Raw genomic sequence first — 15,512 nt, 5'->3', positions numbered from 1 at the left:
CCCCGCCCAAAGGGGCTGAACAAGGAGACCTCTAAAGCTCTTTCTTCAGTCTCCGTCTGTAAACTTAAGGCTGGACCAGATGAGGAATGGCCTCCACGCTCCACGTCCGGGCACTCTGTTGAGAGAGCTCCTGAGGTCCCACACATCTGGGCTCAGTGGGAAAGGGTTCTCTTCCCACCACCACCCCCATATTCAAAACACGTGCACTTCCTGGCAGCTCTGCCTCCCAACTATATCTGAACCCAGCTTGCATTACGCTGGTCTGTTAATGGTGGGGTCATGTCCCTCCGCTACTGAAAACACACCAATGGCTCCTTCTATCAGTGTGAAGTCCATGCTCTCTCCCAGGCCTGCTACGATCTGGCCCCAACCTGCCTTTCAGATCTCACCTTGAACCTCTCTCTCCCCGGTCTTTCATTTCATCACATCTCAGGGCCTTTGCACGGGCTGTTCCTTCTGCCTAGAATGATCTCCCCCCAGGTCTTCAATGGCTGCCTCCTCCGCATGGTTCATATCACAACTCAAAAGTCACCTCCTCCCAGAGGCCTTCCTAGACTACACAGTCTGAAGTGGGCCCCCTTGCCCTCCGTCCCTCTTTACTGGATCACCCTGACATTGTCTTTATGGAACTTACTGGAGGCTGAAAACATTAGCTCGTTTATTTTTAATGCCCGTAAACATAAGCTCCAAGAGAAAGAAACCCTCGTATAGCTGCTCCCGTGGGTGCTCAATTGGTAATGGGTGCCCCCATAAATATTTGTGCAGTGAGCGAACTCTGCCACGGGTGTGTGGTCGCGGGGGTGGAGGTGGGGCCTGGCACTTTCCATCCCTGGGTCAGACAGTTGCCTGACGGCCTTCCCTCAGGGATAGGCCTGTGGTTTCTCCCCACCCCCTCCGGGCTTTCTTGGCCTTCTTGTGGTAGGCTCTCCGCCAACCCCCTCAGCCGGGCACACCCTCTCAACAATCCCTGGGCTGCTGTCTTCTTAAGGGAAATCAACTCCCAGAGGAGTTAGGAATGCCTGCCACGTGTCCCAAAGGCACAGTGAGCACTAAAAATACCCCAGCATCACCAAAGGACCACATCACCCTGCCTCCAGCTCTCTCCCCGCTACCCCCCGCCCCCCCCATCCACTTCCTTCCTTCAACTGGGCCTGTCAGCTGGCTGCCCCTCTGGGCTCGCCTGACCCCTCTGCTCTGCACAATCTCCCTTGTTTGCACTGCTGTGGACTCTCCACATCTTGCTCCTCCCATCCTTTGGGAATGCAAGCAATCCCATTCCCCAGGACACGCAACCACTCATCAGCCAGGCCACGGGAATTACGATGACTGCCACGGCGAAGAGTCCCCAATCCCACAATACTTCTCAACTCAGCATAGCTGCTGCGACTCATCAGCTCCTCCGCCTGTCACATGTCTGTCCACAAACATTTCCTGATGCCAACTCCTCACAGGGCCTGGGAGCGCCGCACCGGACCCTGCTCACCAGGAGCTGATCCTCTGCCTGGGGAGGCCAGGTATACCCAAGCAAAAAGACAGAGTAACAATGCCAGAGAGCGACTTCCCTGGCGGTCCAGTGATTAGGATGCCCCGCTTCTACTGCAGGGCAGGGCATGGGTTCCATCTCTGGTTGGGGATCTAAGATCCCACAAGCCACACGGGGGAAAACAAACAATGCCAGAGAGAATATACCAGCAGTAAGTGCTGCAGGACAGATCCACGTGGCCTGGAGTCGGTGGAGGCACCAGAGGGTGGCAAGCTGCCCCCTTGCCCTCCCCCGGGGCCGGGCATTCTATGAGCTGCACGACCTGGGTTTTCTTAACTTCATGTGAAGGGCGACACAAATACAGCATCCAGACAAGTCCCTGAGCCCCCTTCTAACCAGAAGGCCCCCAAGCCCCTTCAGTGATTTGGGAGTTGCCACTGGGGAGGGTGGGGGAGGTGGAACTTGAAGGTGGGTGGGATCTGGAGGGCGGAGCAGAAACAGAGGCTAAGGAAGAACAGCCCAAGTGAATGCTCTAGGGAGAGAAACTCAGATATTTGGGGGTGTGGAGCCACTGTGGGGAGACCAGTCAAATGGCACCTGGGATCCCTCTCCCTCTGGGGAGAAGGCTGAAAAGGAAGGTGGAGGTCGGCAGGGTCTCCCTCCAACGCCAAATGGCTACATATGGGATTTATCCACTGGTTTTGCTTAGAGCAGCTTCGAGTTTTACACACAGATGAGAAGAAGATGGAGACGCTGAACTAGCAAACTAGCATTTATTGGACAGACAACGTGCCGGGCACTGCGCTAGACGCTTATGATTGAATCTTGTTTAACTCTACAACAATCCTGTGAGCGGGAGATCACCCCACATGTTTTACAGCTAGAAACCTGAGGCTGAGAGAGTTGAGGGGAATCTGACCCGATGTTCATAAAGGTTATGAAAGACTCCAGTTTACCCTCCCAGGCCCACCCTGGAGCGTCCCCCTGCCTCAGAGACTGTGCCCCAATCTGCCTTTGTCCCCCTCGGTGCATGCCAACCCAGACCTGCCTGTGTATCTGAGGCCTCCACTGAACGGGTCCACACACGTTCTGGAAGCATCCAGGGTATTCTGGTGCCCACTAAGGTAACTATCTATAAAGCAGATGCCTGTACAACCCCAGGAAGTTCATGCAGTGATCCACTGGGGCGTGGGAAGGAAAAAAGTAGAATTTGTATTCTTACTTTATCTTAGTCTTCTAAATATTCTATTTTAATGTTTGTTTGGCTGTGCGACATGGCATGCAGGATCTTAGTTCCCTGACCAGGGATGGAACCTGTGCCCCCTGCTGTGGAATCGTGGTGTCTTAACCACTAGACCTCCAGGGAAGTCTCTAATGTTCATGTTATAATACACACATTAGCACAAAGAACATATATATACCTAAGTTGTAACAAATAGACATACATTTAAATACAAAAGGCATGTTCAAAATTATTCGTACAGACGGGGTGTGCAACCAAAGTTTGCATTAGTGTTTAGGGTCCTTGCAGTGAGTTCTCCCGTGAGAAGCAGTGGTGGTAGAGAACCTGCTTCAACTAGCTGGATTCAAGTGTCAATCAGTTACTTCCGGGCTATGTGGCTGGGTGAGTTTATCGAACCCTCCTAAGCGTCGTTTCCTCATCTCAGAAGTAGGGGTGGCAATAGCACGCATCACAGGTGTATTAAAAGAGGTGATGGACAAAACATCTGCAGCCCAGAGCCTGACACCTGAGTGACAGATGCAGTTATTACCAATTCAGTTATGGGAAGCAGAGCCAGGCCTCATCTGGGCCTTGGGGTGGGCCCTGCTCTGGCGGAGTGTGTCTGCAGTAGGAGACCCAGAACTCAGAATGAGTCACTAGAAATAGGTGTGACCAGGCTTAAGACGGAGATCAGGACATCAACAGACACCAACAGAGCGTGAGGACTCCCAGAAAACCCTGACGGTCCATGCAGAAGATGACAACAAAAAGATGTATTTGGAAAAACAGACGTGCGTCAAATCAGACACTGTTTTAGTCTAAAGAGGCAGCAGTAATGGGAATGTGCGCTCAAGCTAGGATGGCTGGGACTGAATCCTGGCTCCATGTGAGCAACTTATTTAACCTCTCTGTGCCTCAGTTTCACCATCTGTAAAACAGGGACAATAACGTGTCTATTTTGTAGTATTGCTCTAAAACACTTAGAACAAGAGGCTGGCAAGTGAGGCTCTCAATAAGTATGAATTATCAGGTTCTTAAACGGACAAGGAGCAGAGGTGTGGATGTTTCAGAAAGTATCATTTCCCAGGCCCAGGGCAGGGACTTGATTCTGGCCCTGGGGCTGACTGTTATTCTAAATGACTTAAAAATTGTGACCATACAATGAGCTGCCTCCAATTTTCTGTGAATTGGAAGGTGACTTCTCCAGTTCTGTTTCAGAACGTCGAAGACCCCAGATAGCCAATTGCTAGGGGAGCCTGACACCCTCATAACTGTCCTGGAGTGACAGGCCAGGCAGAAAGAGACCGCCTCAGAGGACTGTAGACCCTCACTACAAGATTTTCTTAACACTCAGGAGTTCCTGCCAGGGCTCAGAGTCCTTTCTCATCCAGCGGGAGCAGGCTGTAGGGGCACGTTAGAGGAGGGCCGAATTACAAACACAGAACAAAACCTCCCAGGTCCAGAAATGGATGGCTCACAGGAGTGTGGATTTCCCACTTCAAGGTGTGGCCACAGGTACCTGCCTGGTTCAGCTGACAGGTTCCCAGTACCCCTCTGAAGATGACCAGGGGTTCAGAGTTCAGGGTGAGGGTGTATGACTGAATGGGCCCCTAAAAGTGGAGGAGACCCTGGCTACCTGTGGATGGACAGGCCTGGCGGTGGGTACTGAGTAGGTGGGTGGAGAGTTATTATCCCCATTTCACAGATGAGAAAATGGAGGCTCAAAGAACAGAGCCTTCTGTTTTCTCTAAGCACAACTTAGCTTGGTCTAAGTGCAGCTGGTGTCTCAACTCTGATCTCTTCCTCCCCCTGCCTTGAGTCATCTCTGGTGTGGAGGCCCCTGGGGGCATTAGGAGCCCTGGAGTCCACATGTACTCTGTTACTGCTGCCTGTGTGGATCCTGAGCAGATCACCTGTCCTTGGAGCCTCAGTTTCCTTATCTGTACCAGGGGTTGATTACTAAGCTCCACCTCTGCCTGCTCTCCTACTTTTGTCTGCTCCCCTCACTCTGAACTCTTTCCAGAAGCTCATCCCAAGGAGTTGAACCCATTGCGAGCCTGGAGGTCACCAGCCCTGCCTCAGGGGCCCTGTCTGTGCCTGGCTGACAGAGTGGATGCTGGTTCATGCCCGTCTGCCCCAGACCCAGAGACCTCTCCATCCTGGGGGTTTTCCCAAGAACCCATCCCCCTCTCCCTAGCTCTTCCTCTACTCCACTCCCTCAGCAGCTTCAGCTGGTCCAAATCCCTCCTCCAAACTCACAAACATGTGGACCCTTTTTCTGTCAGAACCAGGGGGTTGGGGGTGGGGGGACTGTCTACATAAATTAGCTCACTTAATCCTCACAATACCCTGGGGAAACAGCTTTACGTAGCCATTCTCCAGATGTGGAAACTGATGCTTAGAGAGAGCAAAGATCTTTCCCAAGATCCCAGTGTTGGAGGTAGAGGTCTTGGCCTGCCTGACCTGGACCCATGTTTTTTCTATTACACCTCCCTGCCTCCCCCTCAAATCCTTCCTCCAAGTGTTCAAAATGGTACCCAGCTATGGCCCATCCTTCAAATGTAACATCACACAGCCATTACACACAATGATTACACATACACGAATGACTAATAACAACATGAGAAAATGCTTATGACACAATGTTAAGAGGAGAAAAGCAAGACACAAAAATTGTAAATACAGTATAAAGTTACATTAAAAGGATTGTGCATAGAAAAAAGATTGAAAGGAAATACATCACAATATCCACAGTTGTTTTGCTTATGTGTTAGTACCATGGGTGATTTCTTTCCTACTTTTATCCAGTTGCCAAAGAGTCAATCAGTGCATATTATTTTACAACAAAGGAAAGATCATGTAAAAAAATAATAATTTGTGGTGGAAACATTTGGAAACCTGCTGTTTCCCCTTCAGCTTCCTCTCCTTCAAATCCTTCCAAAGCCTACGTTTTCAGTACAACGTGTCTATAACCAAGAGATAGGTAGGAGTTTGGGGAGCAACCAGTACCTCCACAGACCCAGGACCAGCTCCGTTCTGTGACCAGGCTCTCCTCGGCGTCCAGTGAGGACTCCCTCCCCAGACCCTCCTCCCAGCCCCCAGTCGGAGCTCCTGCTGACGCTCACCTGACACTCGCGTGTTGGTCTCCGGGATGGGAGATGCGCACACCTGTCCCTCCAGGTGAGGACTCAGCGAGGGCGTCGCGCGCAGGAAGGAGGGAGCCGGCCGGGGGCGGGGCCGTGACGTCACCACTTCAGTCCCGCCCCCGGCTTCCCGGCCACGCCCCCGCTTCCAGGCCCGCGGGGATTCGTGACTCTCCTCCTTGCCGGGTGAGGTGCTGGGGACCCTTCCCCCGGTAAGCACGCCTCATTCAGACCCGGCTCCCAGCCATCAGCCGTGCCTCCAAGTGCGACGCTCGGGGGTGGGCGGACTGAGAGAGACGGTTCCACTCTTCCAGAGCGAGGGTCCCCTTGAGAAACCGAGAAAGAGCTGGGGATTCCCGCTACCCCACATCCACCCCCTCTACCCCCGCTTACACTGGACAGTTAGACCCTCGGGTTCCAAGTTCAAATCACCTGGGCTACGGAATGATCTCCGGAGGGACAGGGGGAGCCTCTGATTCTCCGAGTGTTTTCTTTAGTTCGTACCCCTCTCTCTGAACTTCCCTTCGACCCTACCTCCTGCTAAGGAAGCAGGAAGGGGAGTGTGTGTGTGAATGGCCAAGAAGCGTGCCTTTGGGTATCAGGGGAAATTATCCTGGCATCTGACACCTATAGTCAGGAAACTGTTTCCGTCTTCTTTGTATAATGTGAGCTTGTTTACATTTGGCCAAGTTCTGTGTTGAAAATTCCAGCAAAATGGTGACAAAAATCAAGGGCACTATTGGACTATTGGACTTTCTTGGTGGTGCAGTGGTTAAGACTCCGTGCTTGCAATGCAGGGGGCACAAGTTCGATCCCTGGTGGGGGGACTAAGATCCCACATGCCACGTGGCAGGAAAAAAAAAAAAAAAATCAAGAGCACCACCAGGTTTCACCTCTCCAAGAGCTGTGAAAATATGCTCACCCTTGGACTCAGCAATTCCACTTCTATCTTAAGGAAGTCATTCAGCGTACCTGTTCCTCGTGGAGTTGCTTATCATGGTGAAACTTGGAACTAGTCTAAGTGTCCAACACCCGGGGCAGGTGAACAGCACAAACACAATGGAATATTATGCAACCATTTAAGAACTATATTTACAAACAGCTTAGCATACAAGGAAATATGTTAAAATAGTAAGAGAATAAAAGCAGGCTGTAAGTGTGTGGTGACAGCAGGCTTAGTTGTACTTTAAAGCCAAACACAATTTCACACATAGGGAAGAACCTGGAAAAAAATGTTCACTGTGGTCATTTCTGGGTAGGGGCACTATGAAACTTGCTTTTTGTCCTTGTTTCCTGCATTTTCATCGAACAGGATTATTTCATTTTTGTAAATTCCCTTTATCTCTTAAAAAGTTCCCATTAATTCAGTACTTTCTATACTTTCAGTACTTTCTATACTTTAGAATAAGCCCCTTTCACGTAATCCTCGCAATAGCCCGGAAGTAGGAATTAGCAGTCTCTCTGAGGAGGTTTCAAGGCAATGTTGCATTGGTGGGACCCTGGGGGGACAGAGCTTCCCACAGACCAAGCTCCAAGGTTGACAGGTCAGCTATTTCAACCTCCTCAGTTAATTTTATAGCCCTAATATATTTTTCTGATTCTAAAAGCAACATCTATTTTTATATAAAATTGAGAGTCAATACAATGTAGAAAAGAAAATAAAATCAAGCCCTTCATTGCTTTACCTTCTATCATTATCATGGAAATTTTAATGATACTAAAAAGTAGAGGGGATAGGGTATCTATCCATATATCCATCACTTTCAACAAATATCAACATCTTCCATTCTTGTTTCACCCATCCCCCCGCACACATTTTTTAGGAGAAAAATCCAGAGATCATATCATTTCACCACAAATACTTCAACAATTATCTCTAACAGGTAAGGACTTTGTTAAAAAACAAAAAACAAAACATACCCATACACACACACAACCATTATTACACCTATCAAAAGTAATATCATTTCTTTTGTTAGATCATTTAATACGCAGTCCATGTCCAAATATCCCTAATTTGTCTCCACAATATCTTTTCTTATAGTTGGTTTGTTTGAATCAGGAGCCACACAAGGCCCATATATTATATATGGTTGATATATCTTTTTTTTTTTTTGACTTTTATTTTATTTTATTTTATTTTATTTTATTTTTTATTTTTTTGGGGGGTACACAAGGTTCAATCATCTGTTTTTATACACATATCCCCGTATTCCCTCCCTTCCTTGACTCCCCCCCCTCGAGTCCCCCCCACCCTCCCTGCCCCAGTCCTCTAAGACATCTTCCATCCTCGAGTTGGACTCCCTTTGTTATACAACAACTTCCCACTGACTTTTTTTACAATTGGTAGTATATATATGTCTGTGCTACTCTCTCGCTTCGTCTCAGTTTCCCCTTCACCCCCCGCCCCCTCCCATACCTCGAGATCTCCATAATCCCAAAAGAAACTTGTACCATAATGCTTATTGCAGCACTATTTACAATAGCCAGGACATGGAAGCAACCTAAATGCCCATCGACAAATGAATGGATAAAGATGTGGCATATATACACAATGGAATATTACTCAGCTCTAAAAAGGGATTAGATGGAGCTATATGTAATGAGGTGGATAGAACTACAACCTGTCATACATAGTGAAGTAAGTCAGAAAGAGAAGGACAAACATTGTATGCTAACTCACATATACGGAATCTAAAAATGGTACTGATGAACTCAGTGACAAGAATAAGGATGCAGATACAGAGAATGGACTGATATATCTTTTTTTAAAAAATAAATTTATTTATTTATTTATTTATTTATTTATTTATTTATTTTATTGGCTGTGTTGGGTCTTCGTTGCTGCACACGGGCTTTCTCTAGTTGCGGTGAGCGGGGGCTACTCTTTGTTGTGGTATGTGGGCTTCTCATTGCGGTGGTCTCACTTGTTGTAGAGCACGGGCTCTAGGTGCGTGGGCTTCAGTAGTTGTGGCACATGGGCTCAATAGTTGTGGCTTACGGGCTCTAGAGCACAGGCTCAATAGTTGTAGCTCATGGGCTCTAGAGCGCAGACTCAGTAGTTGTGGTGCACAGGCTTAGTTGCTCCGCGGCATGTGGTATCTTCCTGGGGCAGGGATCAAACCCGTGTCCCCTGCATTGGCAGGCGGATTCTTACTCACTGCACCACCTAGGAAGTCCGGTTGATATATCTTTTAAATCTCTTTCTCTCTTTCATCGAGATATAATTCACATAACATAAAATTCACCACTTAAAAAACTATACAATTAGGTGGCTTTTAGTCAATTCACAGGGTTTTGCAACCATTACCTCTATCCAACTCCCTAACATTTTTATCACCCCAAAAAAGAAACCCCATAACCACCCGTAGACACTCTGCATTTCTGCCCTCTTCCAGCCCCTGGTGACTGGAATCTACTTTAGTCGTGTACCTATTCTGATTATTGCATATAAGTGGAATCACACAATATGCAACCTTTTGCATCTGGCTTCACTTGGCATCAGGCTTTCCAGGTTCCACCATGTGGTCACATGTATCAGCATTTCATTCCTTTTTGGGGCTGAATAATATTCCAGACCAAGTTTCCCGCAGTCCAGAATTGGTTGACTGCAACCCTGTGGTGTCTTTTAACATGCTGCGCTATCCCCTGTATTTCCCATACACTGGGAATTAGATGTAGATTCTAAAGGCTGGAGGCTTGATTTGATTTGGATTCAATGATCTTCTCAAGAATATTTCACAGATGATGTTGTGTCCCTCCCAGGGCATCAGAGCAGGAGCCACAGAGTGTCAGGTTGTTCCACCATTTAGTGAATCTAAGGATGATCAGTGGCTTTAGGTGTTGTTAACCTCATCCTCCTGGTATAAAATTCCCCATCAAACTTTTACCCAGTGATTTTAGCATCCATTAATGACCATGGATTAGGTCTGCTATTTCACCTTCATTTATAGATAGGGAAACTGAGGCTAGGAGAAGAGAAGTGGTTTGCCCAAGTCACAGGGTTAGTGATAATCATGTATTGGACCCTCCTATATGCCTGACACTGTGCCCTGTGCTAAGCATTTCATATGAACTGACTCATTTAATCCTCTCGACAGTCCTTTGTTGTCGACTTTATATTCTGATCCTCCTTTTTTTTTCTTTTTCTTTTATCTTTTTTTTTTTTTTTTTTGGCCACACCTCGTGGCTTGTGGGATCTCAGTTCCCCAACCAGGCATTGAATCCAGGCCTCAGCCAGGCCACCAGGGAACTCCCCTGATCTTCCTTTTCAAATCAGCAAACTGAGACCCAAAATGGTGGAGGGACCTGCCTTTGATGAATCGCTTGGTACTTCATCTCAGATACTAGAGGACAGAGAAAGGGGAAAAAAACACTGGCCTTTCTTACTCTGGAAATACGGACATAGGCAAACTGATCAGAGCCATAGAGAGAAGGAGATGGGAGTCATGGAAGTCTTCCTAGAGGAAGCATCACTGGAGCTGGGCCCTCAAGCATGTGTAGGAGTTTGCTGTGGGGAATAAAGGCGGAGGAATGAGTCCACCATATGAATAAGGCCTGAGGTGTGGTTTGGGCTGTGGTCAAAGACTCCATTCCTCACCATGGACATATGCTCACAAATGTCTGCCCTTGGCAAGAAGGAAGAGAGAGAGGGTGTGGTTTGGCCCATCACATACGGAGGGCACGCAGACATTATTACAGAGTGAGGAGCGCAAAGAGCACTAGACTAGGGGTCTGATGATGAGTGTTCAGTGGGCTATGAGGCCTGGATGCTGTTCCCAGGCATGGACATGGTCCCCTGCCCTCAAAGGCCTAAGAAAAGCTGATGGAGATAGACCTGGGGGTCATTAGCACCTAGCTCAGAAAGGAGAAAGGCCAGCCTGGTCCTCAGCTCCAGCTCCAAGTTTCTAAGGAGGGATCCCCCTCAGATACCTGGACCACTGAGTGAAAAGAACCTCCAGCGGGACTTCCTTGGTGGTCCAGTGTTTAAGACTCTGCACGCCCAATGCAGGAGGCATGGAGTCAATCCCTGGTAGGGAACTAAGATCCTGCATACTGCACAGCGCAGCTGAAAAAGAAGAGAAAAGAACCTCCAGCAAATTCTAGTTTAAAGTGTCCATTGATGTGTGTGTGTGTATGTGTGTGTGTGTATTTGCTTCTATGGGCATAGAATATCTCTGGAAGATCCCAGAAGAAAAACGTTTACAAATCACGCTTTCTTTAACATACAAAGAACACCTAGAAATCAGTAAGAAAAAGACAAACAATGTAACATAAAAATGACTAAGAATATGAACAGTGTTCACAGAAAAAGAAATACAAAGATTTCTGAAACTCAGTAAAGATGGCAGCCTCGTTCAAACTGAAGGAGAAGGAGAAGGAGAAAATTTAAAACTACACTGAAATTCCATCAGGCTGGGAAAGATACAAAATTTTGGTAACACGCTGATGGCAAGGCTCCGGGGAAACAGACCCCTTCATCCCTAGGAGAGTAGCTGTGCAGAGCCCTGGAGGAGGGCAATAACAATCCCTATCAAAATGACAACTGTGCATTTCCTTTGCCCTCAGAATTCCAAATTCAAGTATTTATCTTACAGGTATCATTGCACAGGAGGGAACTGGCTTATGAAAAGGGTTGTTCATACCAGCATGTGTGTATGTGTTGGAAACACGTCCATCAATAAGGAGCTGATAGAATAGATCATAGAACATTCATCCAATGGACTTAATGAAGTCATATAAATGAATGAGGATGCGCTTTATGTACAAATGGTGAAAGGTCTACATGAAGTATTGTTCAGTGAAAAAAAAAGTTTCAGAGAAAAGTATGTAATTTGTGACTATTTATGTAAAAAGACAGGGAGGAAAAAGAACATGCATCCATCTTTTTTGATCTATCTATCTATCATCTATCTATCTATCTATCATCTATCTATCTATCTATGTATTTATTTTGGCCACGCCGGAAAGCATGCGGGATCTTAGTTCCCCAACCAGGGATCGAACCCGTGCCCCCTGCAGTGGAAGCACAGAGTCTTAACCACTGGACCGCCAGGGAAGTCCCTCTATCTGTATTATATGAATATCTTTGGCTGGCAACATAAGAGGCTGGTGATGTGGAGGGCTCCTCCAGGAGAGGAAATGGGTGGCTGGGGAAAGGCATGGGAGGAAGACTTTTACTGTCTCCTCTTTGGTAACTTTTGAATTTGGATCCACATGAAAAATATTTTCCATTCCAAAAATGACATTAAAGTAAAAGTTTGAGTCCGTTTTACAGAAAGGGAAACTGTGGGTCAACAGAGTTTGCAGGTTCCTCTCCTACAACGCCATGGGTGAAGGAGGGCACAAGGGAAGGAGGGTGCCCTCTCCTCGGGTTCCTGTTTTAATCCTCACAGCCGCCTCCCCATTTCTCAGATGTGGATACTGAGGCTCAGAACTGGAGAATGACTCCCCGAGGGCATAAGGCTGGAGTGCAGGGGGCTGCCAACATCCAGCTCACACGGATGGCTCCTGGGCCTCCCATTGGCCATCACCACACGACGCCCCCCCCAGCTGGCCGGCAGGCATGACGGATTACTCATTTAACTGGCGCCAGCCACCCTTCATCCTGAACTTTCTGGTTATTTGACCAAAGTGGACTATTGTTTGCTTGAATTACACTTTATTTAAAAAAAAAAAAAAGGATAAGCTGATTGAATGAGCAGTCACAGGACTGGAATGATTTACCAGGGACTTGACTGGACTGGCCCGTTCATTAAATTATTTGGGAGTTTACTTTAAATTTAGCAGCATTTGGATTCACTGGCTTTTGGAATAGGCCTGGATTTGGAAAGAAATTCAATTAAGTGGTTCTTTGACCAAATTAATGGGATTCTTTTTCTGATTGAATTATGGCAGTTTCTTTGACGACTTAATTTGCCTCCTCTCTGAGGCGTTTCAAGACCTTACCAGGGAGTGCTGGGGGAGATGCAGACTCCAACCACTTCGGTTCACTCTGTGCAGCAGCTGCTTCCTCTGGAAACCCCTCTGGGAACCCCTCTAGGGCCTCTCAACGCCCCCACTTTGCAGCAGTCACGCCTCCTTATTTGGCGCCCTGGTCCACACTGGTGATGGTAAAGTGTTTCCAGAACTGTTTCCCCATCAGGCTCTCAGCGCTCTGGGGACAGAGACTGTGGATTCGCCTGGTCCTGGTGTTTGGCACAGCTCTTGACCCAAAGCAGGGGCTCAGGCCAGACAGGAATGAATTCAATTGAACTGATCCCAAGTCTTCTGACTCCAAGGCCATAGGGCACAAGCCTCCTCCCACTTAGTTCTGAGGAAGTGAGGGGGCTTCTAACCCAACCCGTGATGGGATTATATTCCGAAGACCCCACCACTCCATTCCCATTTCAGCCAGCATCTAGCACCCACTAATACAGGTCTCTAAAGTGCACCACCCTTTACAGTTTACCAAGAGTTCCCCACCCCCTCTCCTTATTCTCAGAACATTGCATTGAGAAGTGGATTCTTCTCCTCCCTTTACAACTGACGTCCCTGGGGCTCAGAGAGGGGCAGGCCCTGCCTCATATCACGCATCCAGTGGGTAGGGGATGTCAGGACTCCAGGCTCCTGGAGGGCAGGACTGAGGCCAGGAGGTGTGCAGGGCAGTGGAGAGATTGTAGGTCTGGCCCCATCCTGTGCTTGGAGGGTGGAGGGATGAGGACTGGGGAGAACTGCAGAGTCCGTGGCCTGAGCTGTGAAATGGGGCAGCAGAAGGTCAAGGAAGATTCCACAAAGTCCTGGGAGGTGAGGAGATGGCCGGCAGTAGTGGGAGGAGGAAATGGACGTGGACTCACCCATTCAATCATCAGTAGACCTGCCAAGGCTCGCCCTGGGCTGGGCCTTGGCTGCAGGGAGGGGCTGGCAGGACCCTCCGGTCCACCCCTCTCAGGAGGCGCACAGGTCGCCATGAGGAAGGTGCAGGGGCCTCACTGGCCCTCACCTCGCAGGCTGAGAAAAGCTGGTGTGGAGGGAGAGGGCAGCCTGGCCTGGGAGGGTACTCAGGAAGGTACTGAAGGAAAAGAAAGAAGAGTTTGCCTGGCGGGGAAACGCTAATCCTGTTGGGTGAGGCTTGTGCAGCGCCCGCCGCCCGCCGTGTGCCTGGCTCTGTTCTCTGTGCTCTCCACTGGCTGACCCAGCCCTCATGCCAACCTGGGAGCCGGTGCTATTATCATCCCCAGTGAATGGCTGGAGGATTCTGGTGTTGAGGGCAGTGCCTTGCTCAAGCTCACACAGCTGGAAAGAGGCAGAGCTGGCTTTGAACCCAGGCAGGAAGGCTCCCAGCCTGGCTCCCAACTGCACCGCACAGCCTCACAGCGTACCCGGGCCACCGGGCTGGGGAATGAGCAAACCGAATGGGAGAAGACTTGGGTTTAAGCCTGGGGTTTAAGCCTCCCTCATGCACTCTCAACGGTGCAACCTTGACTTCTCTGAGCCGCCGCTGCAGATGGGGCAACCATCCTGCCCTAAAGTTTCTGGAGATAGAGCCCTGTGTCTGGCACACATCAGGGGTCCCTTCCCTCCCTTGTACCCCTGAGAAGGGAGTCATGGGGGCCTCCCTCCAGTCCCCCTCCCAGGGGTCTAGAACAGTCTTCTTGTCCAGCCCACTGCCGTGTACAGAGAGCAGGCTTGTCTCCAGCCGGAGGTGGGCCCCCTAGAGAAGGAAATTCTTTGAACTTCTCGATGGTGATGTGGATGAGATTCATGGCCATGACAAAGAGCATGACGGCAGTGGTGATGGAGTTGGCAGTAGTGGCAGAGCTCTGGCCCCTCCCTGGCATTCCAGCAGGCCAGGGCGGGTTCGGCTAAGTGCTGGGCATAGTTCTGGGGGTGTGTGAGCACCCAGAAAACTCTGCCATGGGGATGATGGCCTTGGCCCCGTCAGTGAGGGCGCCCTGCCTCAGGTCGTGGCCCTTGGTGACTCCCTCTGCCCCGCCTTTCTTGCTCTCTGACAGAGCACGTCCCTGGGGATTGACTTCCCAGGAGGCCACATTTCCTAGCAGTTCATAACCAAAGTTCAGAGAGGGGAGACACTTGCCTGAGATCACACAGCAAATCTTATCTTGACAGGGCAGGAACCCAGGGCTCCTGACATCTGACCCTGCCAGTCCCGCTCGCTCCCACTGAGTTAAGAGGGGGGACAGGAAAGCTGCTTTAAACCAACCCTTCAGCAGATTCCGCCTGAGCCCCTACTGTGCACTGGCCCCAGGAAGGGGCTGGAGTCTGTGGAGACCCGATCCTGCCCTGTGGGTCCTCGGGGAAGGTGCCCCAGCGAGCCGGACAGGAGGCACTCAGAAGAGGAAACAGGGTCAACCCTGGAGGACAGGAGAGGGCATTCCCAGAGGAAGGGAGAGCGAGGGCATGGGGTGAGGGAGGGAGCGGGCAGGACGAGGACTTTCAGGAGAAGAGGCTCGTATGGGGGCCACTCCTTGAGGTGGGCACCAGTTGCCCACAGGGTGGGTGCAGGATCTGGTGCAGTGATGGCAGCGGTCACCTGCGGCCAGGAGCCTTGAGTACCAGACCAAAGCCTCTGGATCCTATCTTGTAGACTGTGGGGGTCCCAGGAGGTTTTTAACGGGCAACAGGCCTGCGGTTCTTCTCAGAGGGCTGGGTGTGCGTGACAGCT

At 49.5% G+C, this 15,512-nt stretch overlaps 1 protein-coding gene across 5 annotated transcripts in view; it reads right to left on the bottom strand.

Moving 5' to 3' along the window:
• CSNK1E (casein kinase 1 epsilon) overlaps window positions 1–5,886 on the bottom strand; it is a 33,658-nt gene extending 27,772 nt beyond the window's left edge. For 3 of the 5 annotated variants that reach the window (XM_057740882.1, XM_057740884.1, XM_057740870.1), the window contains exon 1: window positions 5,831–5,886. The gene's annotated coding sequence lies outside the window, so the exon portion shown is untranslated. Of the gene's footprint in view, window positions 1–5,714; window positions 5,746–5,830 lie in introns of those variants that run through there. The other 2 variants (XM_057740881.1, XM_057740877.1) reach the window with 2 other exon arrangements.
• Window positions 5,887–15,512: the final 9,626 nt, after the last annotated feature.

This window comes from Hippopotamus amphibius, chromosome 7, assembly GCF_030028045.1.
Source record: "Hippopotamus amphibius kiboko isolate mHipAmp2 chromosome 7, mHipAmp2.hap2, whole genome shotgun sequence".
NCBI classification, from domain to species: Eukaryota; Metazoa; Chordata; class Mammalia; order Artiodactyla; family Hippopotamidae; genus Hippopotamus; species Hippopotamus amphibius.
Note: the sequence above shows the minus strand (reverse complement) of the source record. Positions and strands in the feature narration are given on the sequence as shown.